Below are 21023 nucleotides of genomic sequence, written 5' to 3'. Positions count from 1 at the left end.
GAGCAGGCCCACACCATGGGTTGGAACAATGGTTAATCATCCATACCTTTTATAACAGACTTCTCTATAACACTAAAATGACCATAGATGTTGCCGCTGGCGGTGCACTGATGAATAAACCATACCCCTACGCATGTGCTCTCATAGAGGACATGGCACAAAACCATTACCAATGGGGAGCTGAGCGAGCATCAGTAGAGAAGAAAGAAACGAAAGGAGGCATATACGAAGTTATTGGTCTAGACTCTAGACCGTATGAACGCAAAAATGGATGCCCTAGTTCAAAGAGTCGAAAGTTTAGTTATTAACCCTATAACTACCATAGCTGCCATTCGGCCTGGATTCGAAATTTCTGGAACACCTAGACATATCACTGCCGATTGTAGCCTTGTAGCAGAACTTATCATAGATCGGGTCTACTATGCCCAAGGAAATCTGTATTCAAACACAGATAACCCAGGATGGAGAAATCATCTAAACTTCTCTTACAAGAACAATAACTCTAAGTTTCCTCAAAACACTGCACCTTAGAGACCACAAGGGCACCAAAACCAAAGACACACTCAACCTAACCAAGCTGCACCTCAAAAGTCCAATCTAGAAATAATAGTAGAAAATTTTGTTATAACAAAATAAATTCTCTAGCTTAGCGAAAGAGAACCCTAACCAACACTTGAAAGTGTTTGTCCAACTGGACGATACATTGAAATCTAATGGTGTTGCACCTGAGGCAATATGATTACTTTTATTTCCTTTTCCGCTCAGAGATAGAGCTAGATCATGGTTAGTTTCCCTTCCAGACAATTCTATTACCACTTGGAATGACCTGAAGAAAGTATTCCTTGCTAGATAAATTCCACCAAGTAAGAATGTTGTCCTTACTGTGGTGTCGTTTTTTTTTTTACCTCCCCGTTTCACTTGGGAGGACGGCACGCTAGACCCTTCACGCGAAATTTGGAAGGAGAATGCGCCCTTGGCGGGAGGAATTTTGTTTCAGTTCTTCCTACGATATCACACGAACTTTCTTATTGTCCTACGAGTAGGAAAGGGGAAAAAAGATCTCAACTAAACCCTAAGAGTTTGCTAAGTGTGGGGATTTCACCTAGACTAGAAATTCTGGAGTCCGGGGGGTCGGTTATACATAGGGAAGTGTTTAAACACCCTACATATCTGTAGTACTCTACAGGAACCTTCTCTGTGTCATTTGTGATTGTGTTTATTGCTAATGATTGGGAAAGTTTCTCCTTTGTGTTAGGAGAAGGAATTGAATTGATTTTAAAAGACAGACAGACAGACAAACTGACTATTTTTGGTATTTTATTAGCTCGCTGAGATTCCTTGTGAACCTCATGCCTACATATCCCTAGTGGAAGTCAGAGCTTAATGTAGTTCGGGGAACTAACTAGGTAAATTAATTATTTTTGAGTGCCTTGCTTGAAGCTCAAGGTTGAAGCTTTGAATTAAATCTCTGTTTACAGTAAAGAGGCATGAAATCATCTTTACAGAGAGGTATTTGTACTATTCTACCACAAACATTTAAAAGAGTGACAGAATAACTAAATTCATTTCATTCAAGAAGGGGACCTTACTTGTGTATGTGTAAGTATACCAGTCAAATGCCTCTTAAATGAAAGAAAGATGCTCATCCAAATTAGGGAAAGTTACCACATGTCTGGGTTTTACTGCCAGCTCATGCCTTTCAAAATCCTAAATGGGAGACTTGATTAAAATTGAAATTGAAATGTTTGTTTGTTTGAATGTGGTAGAGTAGTAAAAATATCTCTCTATAGAGATAAACTATGTCTATCTACTGTATAAAAGATTTGACTTTAGCTGGCTCGTATGAGGCCCAAGCTTGAGGCTTTTTGATTGATTAATTAATATATTGACTCTGGGAGATGACTCCACTGGGGATTAATTACAGGGTATTTTTGTGTTCTGTACAAAGCCCAGAATTGAGGCTGACTCTATTTGGAGAGTGTTTATTTGATGAATTTTTATTTGGTGTTCTGTACAAAGCCCAGAATTGAGGCTGACTCTACTTAGGGAGACTATATTTGTGTGCCTTGTACAAAGCCCAAGGTTGTGGCTGACTGCTGAAGATAACTGAATTTTTGAGACTATGAATGACTCTATTTTGTGTGCCTTGTACAAAGCCCAAGGTTGTGGCTGACTCTAGCTAGGGAAAACATTATTTTCTGCCTTGTGCAAAGCCCAAGGTTGTGGCAGACTCTTTTAAATGAATGGAGTATGGATGATTCTATGGGGAAAAGATCCTAGGTGTTAGGAATCTTTGACACATGAAAGTATGGTTTAAACTGCCTTGTACAAAGCCCAAGGTTGTGGCTACTGAATGATGAAGAACTCACCGGGGGAGACTCTATTATCTACCTTGTACAATGCCCAAGGTTGAGGCTGACTCTTGACATGGGAGTTTTATTGTTTGGTGCCTTGTATGAAGCCCAAGGTTGAGGCTAACTGTTTTTGTTGGTTTTGACTCTACTGAGGAGATTTTATTTATTAAAAGACTGTTTTTCTGATGGAAGCTAACCCTTTCCAGGGATTTTGACTCAGCTGGAGACATTATCTTGTTAAAAAACCGATTTTTGGAAGCTAACCCTTTCCAGGGATTTTGACTCTTTTTGGGGAAATTATCTCCTAAGAGAATGAATCTTTGGTTTTGAAAGACTGATGTTGGAGGCTAACCCTTTCCAGGGGTTTTTATTGAAATGATAGATTGATTTGGAGGCTAACCCTTTCCAGGGGTTTTTATTGAAATGATGGCAGAAAGATTATCTAGAGGAGACTTCTTGTTTAAAGCCCAAGATGAAGGCTGACACATGCTGAGGAAAAATAAACATAGATCCTAGACTCTGCTAAGGAAGATTGATGAAGATAAGGGTGACAGAGACTGTCCATGTCTCTCATTCCAAAAGGGTGTGCTCAATGCAAAATTGAGACAAACTTAGCTTGTTTAGAGTCTGGTTTTAATTGGAAGAAACTCACCAGGGTAGGCTAAAAGGTGGCTAAAGACCTGTTCCTATGTTTATAAGAAACCTGATGGGTCCTTGTATACAAGCTCAAGAGGAAGCTGGAAATGCTTTTAAGAAGCCTGTGGGTCCTTGTACAAAGCCCAAGAGGAGGCTAATCGAGGGTCCTTGTTATAGCACAAGAGAAAGCTATGTAGTTTTGAACTTATTTTGGCTCTAAGCAAATGGGTAAGAGGTTTCACCGGGAATAATTCCTCTTTGGGTGGATGTGTCCTATTTTTTGGATTCTAAGGTTTTTGCCAAGATGTTTCACCGAGAATAATTCATCTTGGGGGTTTGAACTACAGATCTCTAATTAGGAAAGAGCCTTCACCGGGAAGACATTCTCAATCCTAGGCCATATTCCTATAATATATATATATAGTTTAACTGTCCTAGGGTTTATACTCAAACGTAGTTCTAAACTAATATATATGCACAGTTTATATTTGACAGTAATTTAAATAAAGACTGTAAATTGAAAGCTTGTAAAGCCTAACCTGGATGGAGTGGAGGCCATTGAAGAAGTATGTACAGAGCCACAACAGTAATTGGTGGATAACAGTTGAACATATATATGATAAACAGTTAAGGGTTTTTGAAAACAGAAGAAGTGAAGATGGACAAAGGTCACATAGGTATCTGAAGAGTTTCACCGGGAATAATGCCCTTCAAATACCAGAAGAATGTTTTGAAAACAGAAAGAAGATTTTGAAAATACAGTTTTGAAAACAAGCTAAGAAGAGAAGGTGTTTGGGACTTACACTCTATTAGAGGCCCAGTACTTTACAGTACTGGTTACAAAAGCAGTTTTGAAAATGATTCGAAATGATATAAGGTTTTGTTGTTTGAAAACCTTAATCATTTGATTTAAACGGAGATTGAAAACAGTTTTGAAAATTGACAAAAGTCAACTTAATTAAGGTAAAGAATAAAGATCTATGCCTAATTAAGACCTAAACAATTAGGGTTTTATCATAAACTTATTTTCAAAATAATTAGGTTAAAACAAAATGAATATATATATATTTAAAGTTTTTTAAGAAAACACTTTAAAACATACTATGTTAAACCTAATTAAAATACATGAAATAAATAATATTTTTATGATTTTTTTTGATTATTCACAAAATATATATTAAATAAAAAGTGTGTGAAAAATGAAGTGAAAATGATTTAATTTGATAGGTTAAATAATCATGTGAAGTTGTGAAGAGAATAGGTGTGAAAAGTGATAAAAAATTTAGAAATGTCTCCACCAATGCTTGAACTCACGCCCTTTAGGTCACACACCCAAAACCACACCACTGAGCCAACGCGCGTATGGTGATAGCAACTCTCACTCATTTGGTTATGTTTCAAAACAAGTGATAAATCATTGAAAAATAAAAGAATCAAAAAGTCTGGGGCGAGGGGGATTCGAACCCCAGACTTTGGGCATGAGGAGACTAAGAGCGCATGTGTGGCCACTGGGGCAAGTTATTCATTCGTTTATGAAACGCATATCATTAAATATAAAATAAACTCTGTTCAGAGATTTAAAAAATGGCGCCACCCTCCATCTTCGTCTTCAACCTCAAGCTCCAACATTTTTGAAATTCTGATTCTCTCAAATCTCAACCAATGGTCCAGGTGTAAACATGAAACTTGCTCTAAATTCACTCACGATTCTAAATATGTAACTAATATATATTTATATTAACTACATCTAACTAATTTACCAGAAATCGTGAAGAACCTTAAAATTTAAAAATCAAATTAAATGACTATACTGAAAGATAAATGAATGATGATAGAGGGTTTTCAATCCTCTGATGATGCTGAACAAGATAGAATCGAGCTATTTCTTAAAGAATGCTTAAATTAAAGAGGTGGAGTTCAGAAACTTACCTCTGAAAATGGAGGTCGTGAGGATGATAGAGAGCAACTGGGCTTGTATGAATGATCCCAAAAGCTTCCTTGTGACTCAGTGATGCTAACTGAATGCTTGTTGTAACCTCAATCCTCCTGAATTGTTCTATGGACCTCCCTCGATTTGAGCTTCAAGTGAACATGGAGAGTGATGATTCTTGAGTTACAGATGAGCTGCAGCCATCTGAACAGCTTCACTACCTCCTATGGAACGTGCCTGGATGCTTGGCTTGATTGGAAACCTTCTGAATTGCACTATGGACCTCCAACTGCAACTGCTCCAAAGTGAGAGCAATAATGGTGTTCCTCCACTTACAGAAGTGATCCAGGTGCTTGGATCACCTCAAATGACCTCCCTTGAGATGTTAGAATGCTTACTTTCCAAAGATAAGCTCTGGTTTGAAGAAAACGATTCTTCTTGCCAAAGAACTTTGAAAAACAATAAGCACGAGAAGAGAAAGAGAAAGCAAGGAATATGGTTGCTTTGGTGTGTTTTTCTACTGAAGTATGCCCTCCTATTTATAGGCAAATGAATGCAGATCAATTGGCTGTGGTGAGTTTGCTTAATGAAAGAAATTTGGTTTCTTAAGCATGAAGGAAGTTTGCAAATATCTCTTATGCAATGATGAGAATTTTGATTCCATTTGATCAATCCCCTAGCCCTCGATTTTGCTTGATCTTAGGGGACAATTCTGAGACAGAAATGAGCTCTAATTGGTTGGTGAGAAGATTCCTTGGGTGATTCATCAATTTGCCATAAATTCCTAAATGTAATCATTACATAATCACATGTTCTTGTTTTTAGAATCTTCTTCAATTATCATGGCATGGTGAAAATGAATGAATGGCATGTTTTCAGATGTGTTATGGGTCGTGTAACATCCATATTTGAGGTCATGTGCACAAAATTTCAAAGTTCCAAAATGATGCATGACCTATAATTTCACTTCATGAGGCCAACTTTGAACAAGCATAACTCTTAGCTCAAAATGAATTTGGAGAAGGTTGAACACAATTTGGAAAGCCCTAAACATCTACTTCAAATCATTAGTTTGGAGTTTCTTCAAAATCCTTTGGCAAATTTGTGAAAAATGAGGCCAAAGTTGGAAGAAAACTAGGTTAAAACACTTAGAAAAATTTCTAAGTGTTTATGACCTAAAACTCCAAAATTTCCAAAACTCTTAAATGATTGATCTTTTGAAAAAAGTTCCTTTGTAAGATGTTGTTTTATTTTGCAAGATCTACAACTTTCATGTTGGAAGTTTTTTGAGTTGTGTAGGTGAAATTTTGAGTTCTCACCATGCCTCAAAAAACCCTAATTCCCGACTTTTCGCTCCTTGATGAATTTCTTTGAATTTCTTTGGTCAAATGACTTTAATATCCATATATTGATGATATTGATCCTTGAAAGCCATGGTTTGACCAAAAATCTCAAAAGTCAATGGTGATCCCATACAGTTGACTTTTTCCAAATAAGGTGAGATTTTGGACTTTTGTGTAGAATCAAGATCTTTTCCTCAGATGAATGATGTAAATGGATTATATTGAGGTAGTAGAGACTCTTGAATCATGTCTTGAGTTTTGGATCCATGCCCTGATTAAAAAGTCAACTATCTTGGGGAATTAGGTCAAAAACCCTAATTGTCGACCAGAGGACAATGATGACTGTAGACTTTGAATTGAGGTGTAATGTCCAGTGGATCTTGTCATATGAGTTATTTTAAGATGATTGATGTCTTTGAATGGTCCCCTAGGGCTTTTTAGGGTTTCCCAAAGGTGATCCCTGAGTTTAGTCCTTGATAGGCTCAAAAAATCCTAGTCTGGTGACCTGAGTAACTCTGTACTTAGATGACTGGGTGTCTAATCAATCATAGGTGAAATAATGAAGCTCTTGAGTCTTAGAGACTAATCCTTCTATTGATTGATCCTTTGCCTGAGCTTTCTTGTCTTTGAACACCCTTGATTGAATGTCAGACTGCTCTGGGTACTTACTTTGACTTGATGAAAATCCTGAAGATATGTCATCTCAGGGGGGTCAAAAATTAGGGTATGACACTTATGAACCAAATAACTAGATTCATTCAACAAGATAATGAATCTCTTTACGACACTTGGGGAAAGATACAAAGATTTACTAAGAGCATGCCCACACCATGGGTTGGAACAATGGTTAATCATCCATACCTTTTATTTGTGGGACACCTGGACATATCACTGCCGATTGTAGCCTTATAGTAGAACTTATCATAGATCGGGTCTACTATGCCCAAGGAAATATCTATTCAAACACAGATAACCCAGGATGGAGAAATCATCTAAACTTCTCTTATAAGAACAATAACTCTAAGTTTCCTCAAAACACTGCACCTTAGAGACCACAAGGGCACCAAAACCAAAGACACACTCAACCTAACCAAGCTGCACCTCAAAACTCCAATCTAGAAATGATAGTGGAAAATTTCGTTACCACTCAAACTCAGTAGAATAAAGAATTCATGAATCAAAATGTTCACGTACATGAGTTGATCACCCAATTAGGAAACAAAGTCGATTCTATGGTAACCCACAACAAGATGTTGGAAACCCAAATTTTCTAAGTAGCACAACAACAAGCTGCCCAAGCCAAACCTAGAGGATCATTCCCTAGACAACCATAACCTAACCCTAAAATCCATGCTAACGTTATTGCATTACGAAGCGAAACCGCTTACGATGGCCCTATAAACCCTAGGTTGAATAACAATAAGCCAGAGCCACCCAAAGAACCAGTTGTAACTGCAAGTGGAGAACAAGTAGTAGAGAAACTTGTAGAACCAGAGAAACAAAGAGAAGAAGGGACTAAATATAAAGAAAAGGCGAATGATCAAGCATATGTACCACCCCCACTGATAAACCCCTATTCCTTATCCTCAAAGTCTTAAGAAAACCAAGCAATATAACCAATATAAGAAGTTTGTGAAGGTGATTGAAAATTTGCACGTTGAAATACCCTTCACTGAATCCATTACACAAATACAATCATATGCTAAATTCTTGAAAGACATCTTAACAAACAAACGCAAGCTTGATGATCCTAAACCCTTAGAATACAATGCAATTACTGAGAAGAGATTAGCAAAAAAATAGAAAGACCCTGGAATTTTTTCTATACCATGTATTCTGAAAATCATGTTATTGATAACGCACTCCTTGATTAAGGAAAAAATGTGTGTTTGATGCCTTTATCTGTGCGTAATAGATTAGAACTAGGAGATATGCAACCAACTAGGATGTTTCTCCAATTGGACGACCGGTCAGTCAAATACCTCATAGGTATACTTGAATATATTCCAATTAGGATTGGTCAACTTAATATCCCAACAGACTTTGTAGTTATGGATATTAAAGAAGACAACGACATCCCTACCCGCGGATGGAGAATGTGCAGAAATAATAGAAAGCTAAATAAAGTGACAAGAAATAACCATTTCCCCTTCCATTCATTGATCAAATGCTTGAACGTTTGGCTAGGAACTCTTATTTATGCTACTTATATGGCTATTCATGATTCTTCCAAATCTCTATTCACCTGGATGACCAAGAGAAAACAACCTTCACGTGTCCTTATGGAACATTTGCCTATCGATGAATGCCTTTGGGACTATGTAACGCTTGTGTAACTTTCCAACGATGCATGATGGCAATCTGTGCAGATTTCCTCGTTAAAACCATGGAAGTTTTCATGGACGACTTCTTAGTCAGCAGATCCAATTTTAAGAACTGCCTTGCCAACTTAGAGAAAATTCTGGAAAGATGTGTCCAAGTTAACCTTGTGTAAAACTAGGAGAAGTTCCATTTCCTTGTCACATTGGGTGTGTGTGTGTGTGTGTATATATATATATATATATATATATATATATATATATATATATATATATATATATATATATATATATATATATATATTAATTCTTGCTATAATTTGATATAATTTTAATTTTAAATTATCAAAATAAAATTTAAATATAATTTGAGTAATCAATTTTTACGATAAAGTAGATAATTTTAAATTAATTCTTGCTATAATCTAATTCTATTTTTTCTATTTTCCTCTTTTTTTCATCTATTTTACAAATTTCTATGTTTAAAAAATAACTTATTCATTTAAAAAAATGAAATAAAAGTGTATATTTTTTCTCATAATAAAATATTTGGTTTTATATCTCATAAAACTTTTATTCAATTGTCTATTAATAAAACTCTCCAATATCTTAACTTTAATTCTTACTTTTTATATTTTATTTTATTTTATTTCATTTAATTTTTATTTTAATGAATACTGAAATTGTAACTAATAACTATATTGATGATAATATATAAATATTAAAAAATGAAATACATACATTTAAAATTACTTTTCAACAAAAATATAAAAATATATATTATTTTAATTACATTTTTAAAAAATTATGTGTTGTCTAAATGGGTTACACAATTTTTTTTATAATAAAAATTTAATAAAGAAATTTACAATTTTTAAATATGAAAATTATCAGTTACGATATTTATTGAGTATTATTATCATAATAGATTAAGTAATAGATATGCATTTGCATATTCTAAAAATGCACTTCCATTCTTTCTATATTTATGTTTATAAATATTTTTTCTTTTTTAAAGCATTAGAACCATCAAAATATTTGATTTTTGTTATAAATTATTTTAATAGTATTGTCTTTTTATATGAATAATAGATATAATTTCTATTTTATTTTACACATCAATTGAACCTTATAAATTATATTTTAATTTTTAAATTATTATTATTATTATTATTTTTATTATTATTTTTTACTGATATGATAATAATTATTAACTATCTCTATATATCCTTTAAAATTACATAATCCTTTACGAAAAATAAAATTGCAAAATAAACTTTTGTTGTAAGTTATATTCGGTTTAGTTGTAAGTTACTAAACTTTGAATAATATTTTAAAAGTTATGTAATAATAGAGTATTTGATTTATTATAAGATATAAATAATATATATTATAAATGATTAATTTATTTTGTTTAATGGATGATAGTAAATATGCGGGTTAATCTTTAAAAAAATCATAAAAGTATATTTAAGAGTAAAAATATCACTATTTAGTAAAAATAAATTAAGATAGCTTCGCTAAAAAACTAATAAATTTTAGTATCATAAATGCCTATAAATTGAGGAAAAAATTCTTTAAAGTTTCATTTTTAATTTTTAAAATCTTTTTCTCTTTAATTTAACTATTGAAATGAAAATAATTAATTTATTAAGATGATTAACCTCTAATAAATAATAGTTTTCAATACCCCGTGAAATAAACAATCCATTAACCATGTCACGACATATCTCTTCCACTATAATAAACAAACAAAAAATCATGAAAATTTGAATGGAGTTACTTGATTAACATAGGAACACCGAAGAAAAAATCAATATAGTAAGATATAATATGATTTTAAAAAGGAGGAAACTTACCTACAATTTGTTAGATGTGGTTTATACTATTTGTCAATGAAAATATGACAAGTGTACTTTAACATCATTTAAGGAGTGAAAATAGGAGAAAAATGCATATATGTAAGAGAAAATTATACACTTGTCATATTTTCATTGAAAAATAGTACAAACCACACCTAATAAACTGTATCTAAGTATTCTCCTTTAAAAAAATATCTGGAGAACATATGATTTAAAACTTTTTTTTGGACTTCACATTGAATTAAAAAATTTCTTAGGTTTTGTAAATTATAGACTAAACTCTACAAGAATAATTAAAATTTAGATTGATATACTCTTATATGTATTATGAATTTTTGAAACAGTTAATAATCATGGTTTTGTCATTTTTGTGTTCTTGAGCTCATGAAAGTTCTTGAATTGATTTTTTGAAAATCTTAATTAAATGTGTTTTCATGCTGTTAATGATTGATCTAGAGATTTATAGATATATAAGATGAACTTGAAAATCTGGATTAAGATGTAGAAGATGAAGATTAAAGACTTTGATCTATGAGGTACACAGAAGAGGATACACAATAATGTTGTGCGCCATATAATCCTACGCGACATTGACTAAGTCAATACTAGAAAATTTAAAGTCAACACTGTTTTCTGATTGGCCAAATTTAGGACTTCACCAAAAAAGTTAATTTGATGACTTCACCTTAGAATTTTCCTTTTTTTTAATGCTAACTAGCTTGGACTATTTAGCTCAATGGGGTTTTTTTTTTTTTAAAAATGCCCAAGTCTTTCTCTATTTCAAAAATGTTCAATCTAGCTAACCTAGTCTTGACGCAGGCTAACTTATATACGCATATCGATCGGTATGATATATTCTCACTCTTGTATATATGAACAAACACAATGAACAGTTACTTTTACACAAAAAAGGTAAAACGACAATTGTGGTGTGTAAAAAATTACATATCACCAACAAGTTGATGACGATGGTACAAAGAATTTGATGAAGAACAATTTAAGGTCATAACAATAATTTATCTACTTAATATAAATCCAAATTTGTCTTGATGACAACCATAATCACATGTCATCTTGGTAACAACTCTAAGCACAAACACTAATTATATTTTTACTAATTTACCCCTACATTAAAAATAAATAATAATATTAATAATAGGGGTCTTGCTAACCAGCAGAGGCGGAGGCAGCGTATAATGAGGGGGTTCAATTGAACCCCCTGGATTAAAAATAATTGCACTAATATCCCTATTACTTTTATATTTTGAACCCCCTGAAAAAAAACTTTTGCACCCTTGACTCACTCAAATGACCTAAATTTAATTTATTTATTTCATTTACTAATTTTCACTTCTTTCTAAACTTCTTTCTCTCTCTAAGTCTCTCCTCCCAAAAACGTGAAAACTTCTCCTTCTCTTCTCTTGTTCATCGGAAGCAGCGGCGCCGCCGGCACCACCACCATGACTTAACTCTCGTCTTCCTACTCTCTAATCAAGCATTCAACATCATTTAAACATCTATTAAGGTAATCAATTTTAAAATTTTATTTTAGGGTTTTGTAAAATTTTCTTTTCCCCTTTTTTTAATCTACCATTTATAAGATTACAGATTATGTTTGGAACAGTTTTGCTAATTTTCTTATTTGGGGAACAACTTTTTCCATTGTTGTAATTTAATTCTAATGCTACTGAGTTTTTGGGTTTGCTCTGAGTTTTTGGGTTTTTGGGTTTGCTCTCTGTTTAATTTATTTTCTATACTTTCAAGTCTCAACATGTTTAATGTGATAAAATTGGTTTATTTTATAGGATAAATTGAACAAGTTGGAGACTTGAAATCATTGTTGGTACACATTTAGAGAGAAATGTTTGGTTGTCTTTATCAAAAAGCTATTAAAGAAGCTATATAATATTTAAAAAGCTGTATAGGATAAATTGAACATGTTTATAGTATTTAAAGAACCTGGTTTATCTTATAGCATAAATTGAACATGTTTGCTCCCTGTCTAATATAATGTTTGATATTATCTAGGAATCAATTTGAAAAAAATTATAGTTTGTTTATTTAGTGTTCAGTTAAATAATAATAGTTATATAATATTAGTTTTTGTTAGTGATTGTTAGTATTAATACCATTTTGTTAGTGTTTAGAATTATTTTGCCTTATATTTTAGTTGTTTTATTTTTGGCAGCAATATATTGAGTGTAATTTGGAAGAGTTGCCATCAGATCCTGGAAAACGGCCAAAAATGTCAGCATATCATCCGAATGATCAAGAGATAATACGCCGAACATATTTACAAAGAGGACCATGTCAACCTACTCAACACAATTTTCCCCAAAGAAGAATTGGAAATTTAATGAGAAGATTTTGTTCCTCATGGTTTAATGAATTTGGAAATTGGTTAGAGTATAGTATAGATAAAGATGCCGCATTTTGTTTATGTTGTTATCTTTTTAGACCCGATTTTGGAAAGCAGTCGGGTGGTGATACATTTGTAACAGAGGGATTCACAAGTTGGAATAAAAAAGCTAAACTTGCATCACATGTTGGAGGCCCTAATTGCGCTCATAACATTGCTTGGAAGAAATGTGAAGATTTGATGAATCAAAATCAACATATTGAAGTTGTGATATCTAAACAATCTGAACAAACTCGTGACTTGTATCGAAGGCGGTTGACAGCTTCACTTGATTGTCTTCGCTATCTATTGAAGCAAGGGTTGGCTTTTCGTGGTCACGATGAATCAATAGAATCTTATAATCAAGGAAACTTCCTTGAAATGCTTAGATGGTATGCTGACAAAAAAAAAGAAAGTGAGACGAGTTGTATTAGAAAATGCTCCAGAAAATCTAAAAATGACTTCTCCATCAATTCAAAGAGATATCATTAAAGCGGCGGCTTTGGAAACAACCAAAGCAATTATTAATGACCTTGGAGATGAATTGTTTTCTATTCTTGTTGATGAATCCAGGGATATATCTGATAAGGAGCAAATGGCTGTTGTTTTGCGTTATGTTAACAAAGATGGAATTATTGTTGAACGGTTTTTGGGTATTGCTCATGTTAAAACTACAACATCCTTGTCATTGAAAATGGCCATAGATGATTTGTTATGCAAACATGGACTTACTACTTCTAGAATTCGAGGACAAGGTTATGATGGTGCGAGTAACATGCAAGGAAAGATTTCTGGTCTTAAGAGTTTGATATTAAAGGAAAGTCCATGTGCATTTTATGTACATTGTTTTGCTCATCAATTGCAACTTACATTAGTTGCTATTGCTAAAGATCACCTTCAAGTTTGCTCTCTTTTTAGCTTAATATCCACTTTATTAAATGTTGTTGGGGGATCTTGCAAAAGGAATGACATGCTACATGAAAGACAAATGATTAAGGTTCGAGATGCTTTGGAAAATGGAGAAATTGTTAGTGGAAAAGGTTTGAATCAAGAAACTAGCCTCAAGCGACCTGCTGATACTCGTTGGAGTTCTCACTATGCCACTTTGGTGAATTTGATATTGATGTATAGTTCTGTTACAGGTGTTCTTAAAACTTTGAGAGATGATGTGTCCGCTAAAGATGCAAGAGGCGAAGCAAATGGTCTTTTACTTTTAATGGATAATTTTAATTTTGCACTCACTTTGCATTTGATGAAAAATGTCTTAGGTATTTCAAATGAGTTGTCTCAAGCATTGCAAAAGAAAGATCAAGACATCGTCAGTGCCATGAACTTGGTTAACATCACAAAGAAAAGATTACAAAATCTTAGAGATGATGGGTGGGAACCTTTATTGGAAGAGGTATGTTTATTTTGCATTGAACATGATATTGACATTCCGAATATGGATGATATATTCTATAGTGGTATATCAAAGCGTGGAAGTGATTCTCATTCTATCACAATAAGGAATCACTATCGCATTGAATTATTTTATACTGTTGTGGACATGCAGCTTCAAGAACTTAACAATCGTTTTAATGAGACAAATAGTCGATTGCTCATTTGTATGGTTTGTTTGTGTCCAAGTAACTTGTTCTCTACTTTTGACAAGGCAAAATTGATGGAATTTGCAAATTTTTATCCAAGTGAATTTTGTCCGACTAGTTTGGTGATGCTTGATAATCAACTTGAGACTTACATAATTGATATGCGTACGAGTGCTGAATTTGCATCTTTGAAAGGAATAAGTGATCTTTTGAAAAAGTTGGTTGCAACTAAAAGGCATATTGTTTATCCATTACTTTATAAACTTCTGAAGTTAGCATTGATTTTACCTGTCGCCACAGCAACTGTTGAACGATCCTTTTCTGCTATGAAGATTTTGAAGACTAGATTGCGTAACCGAATAGGAGATGAGTGGATGAACAATTGTCTTGTAACTTATATTGAGAAAGATGTGTTCTCTAAAGTTGATAATGAGTTGATTATTCAACGGTTTCAAAACTTGAGACCGCGTAGAGGACAATTATAGAGAATATGTAATTTCTTTGAGTACGATGTAATTTTTTGAATATATAATATTATAATTATTAATTAAATTTTAAAGGTTTGCACCCCCTGAGCGAGGGTCCTGGCTCCGCCACTGCTAACCAGTGCCCTCAGGGCAATGGTTAATCATTTCAAAAAAAGAAAATATTTTATAAAAAATTTAATATTTCAATTTTCGAGGCATTAAATACGCAGATAACCGAGATAAATTTACTATTTTTAAAGTCTTAATTATTGCCCTGAGGGCACTAATTAGCATTTCCCTAATAATAATAATAATAATAATAATAATAATAATAATAATAATAATAATTTAATATCTACTACCACTATTATAAATAATAATTAAAAAAATAAAATACATATACAGTATAAACTCTTTAAATTAATAATGTCAGGACCGGAGAAATTTATTAATTTAGAGAGTTATTAATTTATCGATAAATTAGTAATTATTAATTTAAAGAGTTTTTAAGTAATTATATTGTACTTACTACACAAAAAGGCAAATTAGTCTATGTCTACGTTGCAGCGAACCTCGGGACTCAACGTAAATTAGTAATTAGTGTGTTCATATGCTTTGGAAATAAATAATGACTTTGACCTGAACTTTGAGCTTTAAAGGAAAACATACAACTATTGAATCATATTTCAATAGTGTAATATTTTTTTTTTCAGTTTCTATGAATTATTAATTTATGATTTTTTTGGGACCGAAAATTATAAAGGGATCTCCCGAAAAATTATTATCTTATTATTTTATCGAGTTTTTCAATTTTTTACATTGGCCCAAGTCGGGACCGGACAAATTTATTATTTTAGAGAGTTTATTAATTTACCGAGAATTAATTTAAAGAGTTTCTACTGTATTGATTATTGATAAATATAAAAAATTACACAATACATATTTATTATTGATACATAAATACTATAAAATAAATATTTGTTACTGATTAATATAAATAAATTTATGAGATAAATTTTTTTATTCATGGATATTAAAAAAAATGAGACAAAATATTTACATATACATAAAAATGACGAATATTTGTGATTGAAAATATTTTTTTTTTTAAATAATAAACATGTTTGCCATTATTAATATAAAAAAATCTACAACACAATTTACTTCCAATAAATATGAAAGAATTATGTGACAATTATACTTCGTAATTTTCTTTTATCACAATCTTAAGATTTGACTGAAAAACGAATGTGAATGAAATACATCTAAAAATATATTTTTCAATTCTATAAGTAGTTTTTAATTTTTACTAGAGCGGGGATACAATACTTAGGGTGCTACTAAAAGTGTGCTTGACACTTATAAACCTTTCTGATGCATGCATTGTTAACTGTATACAGCTGCAATCTTGCACTATATAATTTACGACGGACGGAGCAGTTGTTACTTACTAAACTCATAAGAATAAAATTGACTTTGAGAGAATTAAGTGTTGTGAATAGCTTATTTATTATCTATTAATAGCTCTTCAAAAAATTCTTGTGATATTTACTCTATAATTAAATGTTCAATTCAATGTCTTCTATGCAAGACATTCATTTTCCTATGTTGTTTTACATCGAACAGACTCTTTACAAAATAAGGTAACTAACAGGTTATTTGTCTTTGAACGATTTGATTATGATTCAACTTAAAAGTAAAACATTTGATACAAATTTCTCTTCTTGATGCCAATATTTACAAGTTAGCAAAGAATATTTACATGAAAATAAGAAACACCAATGAAGGCTCAAACAGAAGGGCTAGATCTAAGAACGTGGGTTGGTCGTGGCTACCTCCATGGTGAACGCCATGGTGGTCGCCACGAGTACAATGAAATTTATTTCTCTCATTTTTGTATGTTTTTCTTCGTTTCTCTGCGATCGACTTTTAATTTGTAAATTTCCTGAAACATAAATAGAATACCAACATAACAGTGGAAATATAAAATAAATGATCAATAAACATGCATAAATTGAGTCAAATATATGGTGTAATTTAGTGTCATCAAACTCTCCTACACTTAAACCTTTTTTTGTCCTAAAGCAAGTTGCTATCATAGAATCCAGATTAGTGAACAACATTTGCGTGCGGATACTCATTGTAGGCTATTTGTATCGACACACACTACTTATATACTATTGACATCGTAAGAACACATAATCGCATATTTAGCGATCATAAGCCTCTCTCTTATACAAACCAATTTGAATCATGTTTATTATGTCTAAGTCTAACTTTCTCACCCCTTTTCCTCACCTTTTTCATCCTCGTGCAATCATATTAAGTTTGTTATTCGTACATACTCATAGCAAGGCGACCGGTTAGTGACTATGAACTTTTTGCTCGGGGTTCTGGAACTTTAAACGGTGTAACCCTTTTGCTTACTCTATCGTAGTTACGGGAGATCAGACTGTAATCCACCCTACCAAGTTCAGTACCAGAAACCACTGAACCAGCAATAACAACGAGTTTCTCTATAATTTTTGCAGGTTTCACAACCGTTGGGTTAAGTGACCCTGTGAAGGTCACCCAACTTAGGGGCTCATTTACCTATTTTAAATTTATCATAGTAAATAAAAGTTTAGGATCATTCACTTATATTCATCGGCTTCCTTACGTAAAGTATGCTTAAGTCGGAGCTGACTGCAAGTAAAACTACCTAAGTGTGACTAAGGGGGTAAGAATTTAAGGCTAAAACATAATAAGTATTCAAATCAATCTTCGTATTCAGGAGACTATTGTGTTAACACGGTACCAATTTTACGAAGTTTTCCAAATCTCTGCAATGTATACGATTTTCAAAAAATTTGTTATGACTCAAAAAAGTGGAGAATGTCAATAAACAACATAAAATACACATGCAAAGACTTGACAATACATGCAATGACTTGATAAAAATATAATGCAATATCCCAGGATGATCTTACTATCCCTTTCAAACACTTGACAATACATGGGAAGATTATTTACTTTACCCAAAATATTACATTGTTTACACATAATATTAAAATTAAAATTAAAATTAAATTCCCTAGAGATCTAGATAAAAATCAAATTCCCTAAGGATTTAGATTTTAGATCTTCGATCTATTGAATCTTGGGGAAGATCAAACGTTGGGTGCGAGATTATTCTATCGGATCTTGCATGCATTTTGTTTCTGATGAAAAAAATTAAGAAAATTAAAATCAAATTTTCAAATATATGATTTTCGGCTCAAATAAATATTTAAGAAAATAAACCTTGAACCCAAATAGTTCTCTACTCTAGCAATCCATCATAGAAAATTTTTTTAAGCGTCTTTGGATATATCTCAGTATTTTTTACAGGTCAAGAAGATTTAATACGGAACAAGTTTTATATCTCCAGCTGTATACAAGTTGTCAAAATTAGATGATAAGACAGTTTATGAAACTTGATATTTGTGTTCCAAGATTTAAGGAGATTTATCTGCACAATTGGTGCATCACTCAGCTTTTGGATCAAGAAATATCTGAATGCAGATTTCGAAGCCCATGGACAACAGAGGTGTATTTAAAGAGAAGTCCTGACCTAATGTAATTTGAACTTTTTATATTTTTTAAATTAGGGGAGGCTTAGAGTTGCAAGTTTGAGAGTCTTTTGTGTAGTTTTATGTCACCCTTTTATCTTCTGATACTTGTGGTAGACAAAATATTCTCACCTAGAAGTCTTTATGTTATGATTTGAGTATTGTTCTCACTCTTGAAGCTTTATTTTGGAAGAACAGTCTTCTTGTTAGATTTTTCTTGATGTAGTCACTGGGATTGAGACTGTTAGATATCACTGAGGTGATTTAGGAAGTGGGATGATGATTTCTCATATCTAGATGTTGATTTCTAGGTAAAAGTTGCACATGATAGTGATTAAGTGAGAAGTTGTAAACTTAGACTGTTTAGCTTTGAATTGATACAATCAGTAGTGGAGATTTCCTTCCTAGCTTGGTAGCCTCCAGATTAGGTGTTGTTGCACTGAAATTTGTTAACAATTCTTTGTGTTGTTTATCATTCTGCAATCTTAATTAAGTATCAATTTTGAGTCTGGTGAATCTATTCAGTTTGAAGACAGATGTTGTAAAGACATCGGTGTTAACATATTTTGCCTTTACCAAAAATTTCAATTGCGCAGGCACCCTGATCCATTAGGTGAGCTTCGGGGAGTATTTTAAAAGTTCAATTATTTATTGTATACATTATTAAATTTTTAACATGTGCAATATTTGATTCGCTAAATATTAATATTAATGTTAGTTGTTTATTTATTTTAGTTGGAAGTTTTTTGAAGATTTGAATTTTATTATAAAAAAAAATCTATGACATGCATATTTTGTAACTTTGTTGATACTTTGTAATTAATAATGAGATTATAATTTTATTAGTTTTTTTTAGTGCGTTGTTTAATTATTTAAATTCAAATAGATTATATTCTTTTTGTTTAATGAATTTTTTGGTGACTAATAAGATTTATTTATAGTAGTGTTGGTGCTATTTTATTAAAAAAATAATAGATTATTATAAGGAGTTTATGTTAGAACTTAGAGTAATTGTTGAATTTGGATGTAAAATTGGGTGGAAGAATGTTGTTAGTTGGAATGCATAATGATGTAGTGGTGGTAGTAGTGAGTATTCATTAATTGGAGATTATTTTGAAGGTAACAGTATGAAATGAAACAATAAACAGACGGATGAGAATGAGATATGTAAGGGAACTTAGCCAGAGCCACAAAAGTGTTATCTTGATGATGATGGTTTGCATAAAATATATTAATAACAAACGATACAAAAAATAAACAACTGAGTCGTTGTAGTATAGTGGTAAGTATTCCCGCCTGTCACGCGGGTGACCCGGGTTCGATCCCCGGCAACGGCGAATTTTTTCATTTTATTTGTGTTTTGCGTCAAAACGACGTCGTTTAGCGTTTTTTTTTCCGTTTTTGAATTCATTCCTAAACACGACGTCGTTTAACTGTTAGCTCTTTTGCTTTTTCTTTCTGGATCGTGGGCTCTCTCTCATTATTTGGGCTGCTCTTGTTTTTTTCCAAACAGAAAATTACAATTATTATTACTCTAATGTCACAATTATATATTTACAGTACACTCTCTTAATAATTCATTTATACCAAAATATATTCATAATTAATTTTTATTTCAATTATTAAAATACTAATTGTTAACTATTTTTTAGTTTAAATCATTTTTTGTTTTCTATTAAATTCAAACCTTCTTAATTTACTTCATATTTTTCAAAATATAACTATATTAAATCATAAAAATAGATCACAAATGATAAAATATAAAATTAACACTATTATCAAATATATTCAGATAGATTGAATCCATCTAGTATTTGCAACATCTAAATCTCTCTTGATCCTTGAATGCCTAACTATAATATTAAGATCCATTCTAATATTTAACATTCTATTTCAGATAATCAACCTAATATATAATATTATATCTCAATTCTATATTATAATAATAACTTTAAATATGCAAAAAAAAATTATATACGTTGATTATCATAAATCACTATAAAAGATTTAAAAAAATAATAAATTAATAGTCACCAATACAAAAATATAATATGATAATAGTTTTACAAAATTACAATTCTTATTTCTTTAAGTACACCAACCTATATTGCTATAGATTATTTTCAAAATAGAAATATTGTCCCATATAGATTCAATTTAGGAACATTGAGAGTATCAACGAATTGATGAGATCCATATTCTAACATTTTTTTCCTTCTATTAATTTAAGTCGAATCTACTTTATTTTACGCAATCCAAATCTTACTTTATTAGCCTTAGATAAACACCTTAAGGATAGAAAATGATAGATTGATGACCAGGTCTCTGTGGGTTCAACACTCTTTATATTACTCTGATACGATCCGTATACTTGTAAAAAGCACCGATTAAGTTTTTGGCGCGATTTTCGGGGACCAATTGCGTCAAATTTCAAAATCCTGTTGTTACACAGTCTAGACTAAGGCAACCCTTTCTTATGGTAGATGCGAAGATCTCGCAGTACCAGAGCTTTAGTAGATTCAATACCTGAACCAGA

General features: G+C 32.0%; 2 non-coding genes and 1 pseudogene across 2 annotated transcripts; 2 read left to right on the top strand and 1 right to left on the bottom strand.

Annotated features, from left to right (window-relative positions):
• Positions 1 to 267: 267 nt before the first annotated feature.
• Positions 268 to 14993, top strand: LOC131657756 (uncharacterized; annotated as a pseudogene).
• On the bottom strand, positions 6993 to 7100 carry LOC131593816 (small nucleolar RNA R71). Its single transcript, XR_009281195.1, has one exon. It is a non-coding gene; the product is annotated as a small nucleolar RNA R71 (small nucleolar RNA).
• Positions 14994 to 19752: 4759 nt separating the features above from the next.
• Positions 19753 to 19824, top strand: TRNAD-GUC (transfer RNA aspartic acid (anticodon GUC)). Its single transcript has one exon. It is a non-coding gene; the product is annotated as a tRNA-Asp (tRNA).
• The last annotated feature ends 1199 nt before the right edge of the window (positions 19825 to 21023 follow it).

This window comes from Vicia villosa, linkage group LG3 (assembly GCF_029867415.1).
Source record: "Vicia villosa cultivar HV-30 ecotype Madison, WI linkage group LG3, Vvil1.0, whole genome shotgun sequence".
Taxonomy (NCBI): Eukaryota; Viridiplantae; Streptophyta; class Magnoliopsida; order Fabales; family Fabaceae; genus Vicia; species Vicia villosa.
Note: the sequence above shows the minus strand (reverse complement) of the source record. Positions and strands in the feature narration are given on the sequence as shown.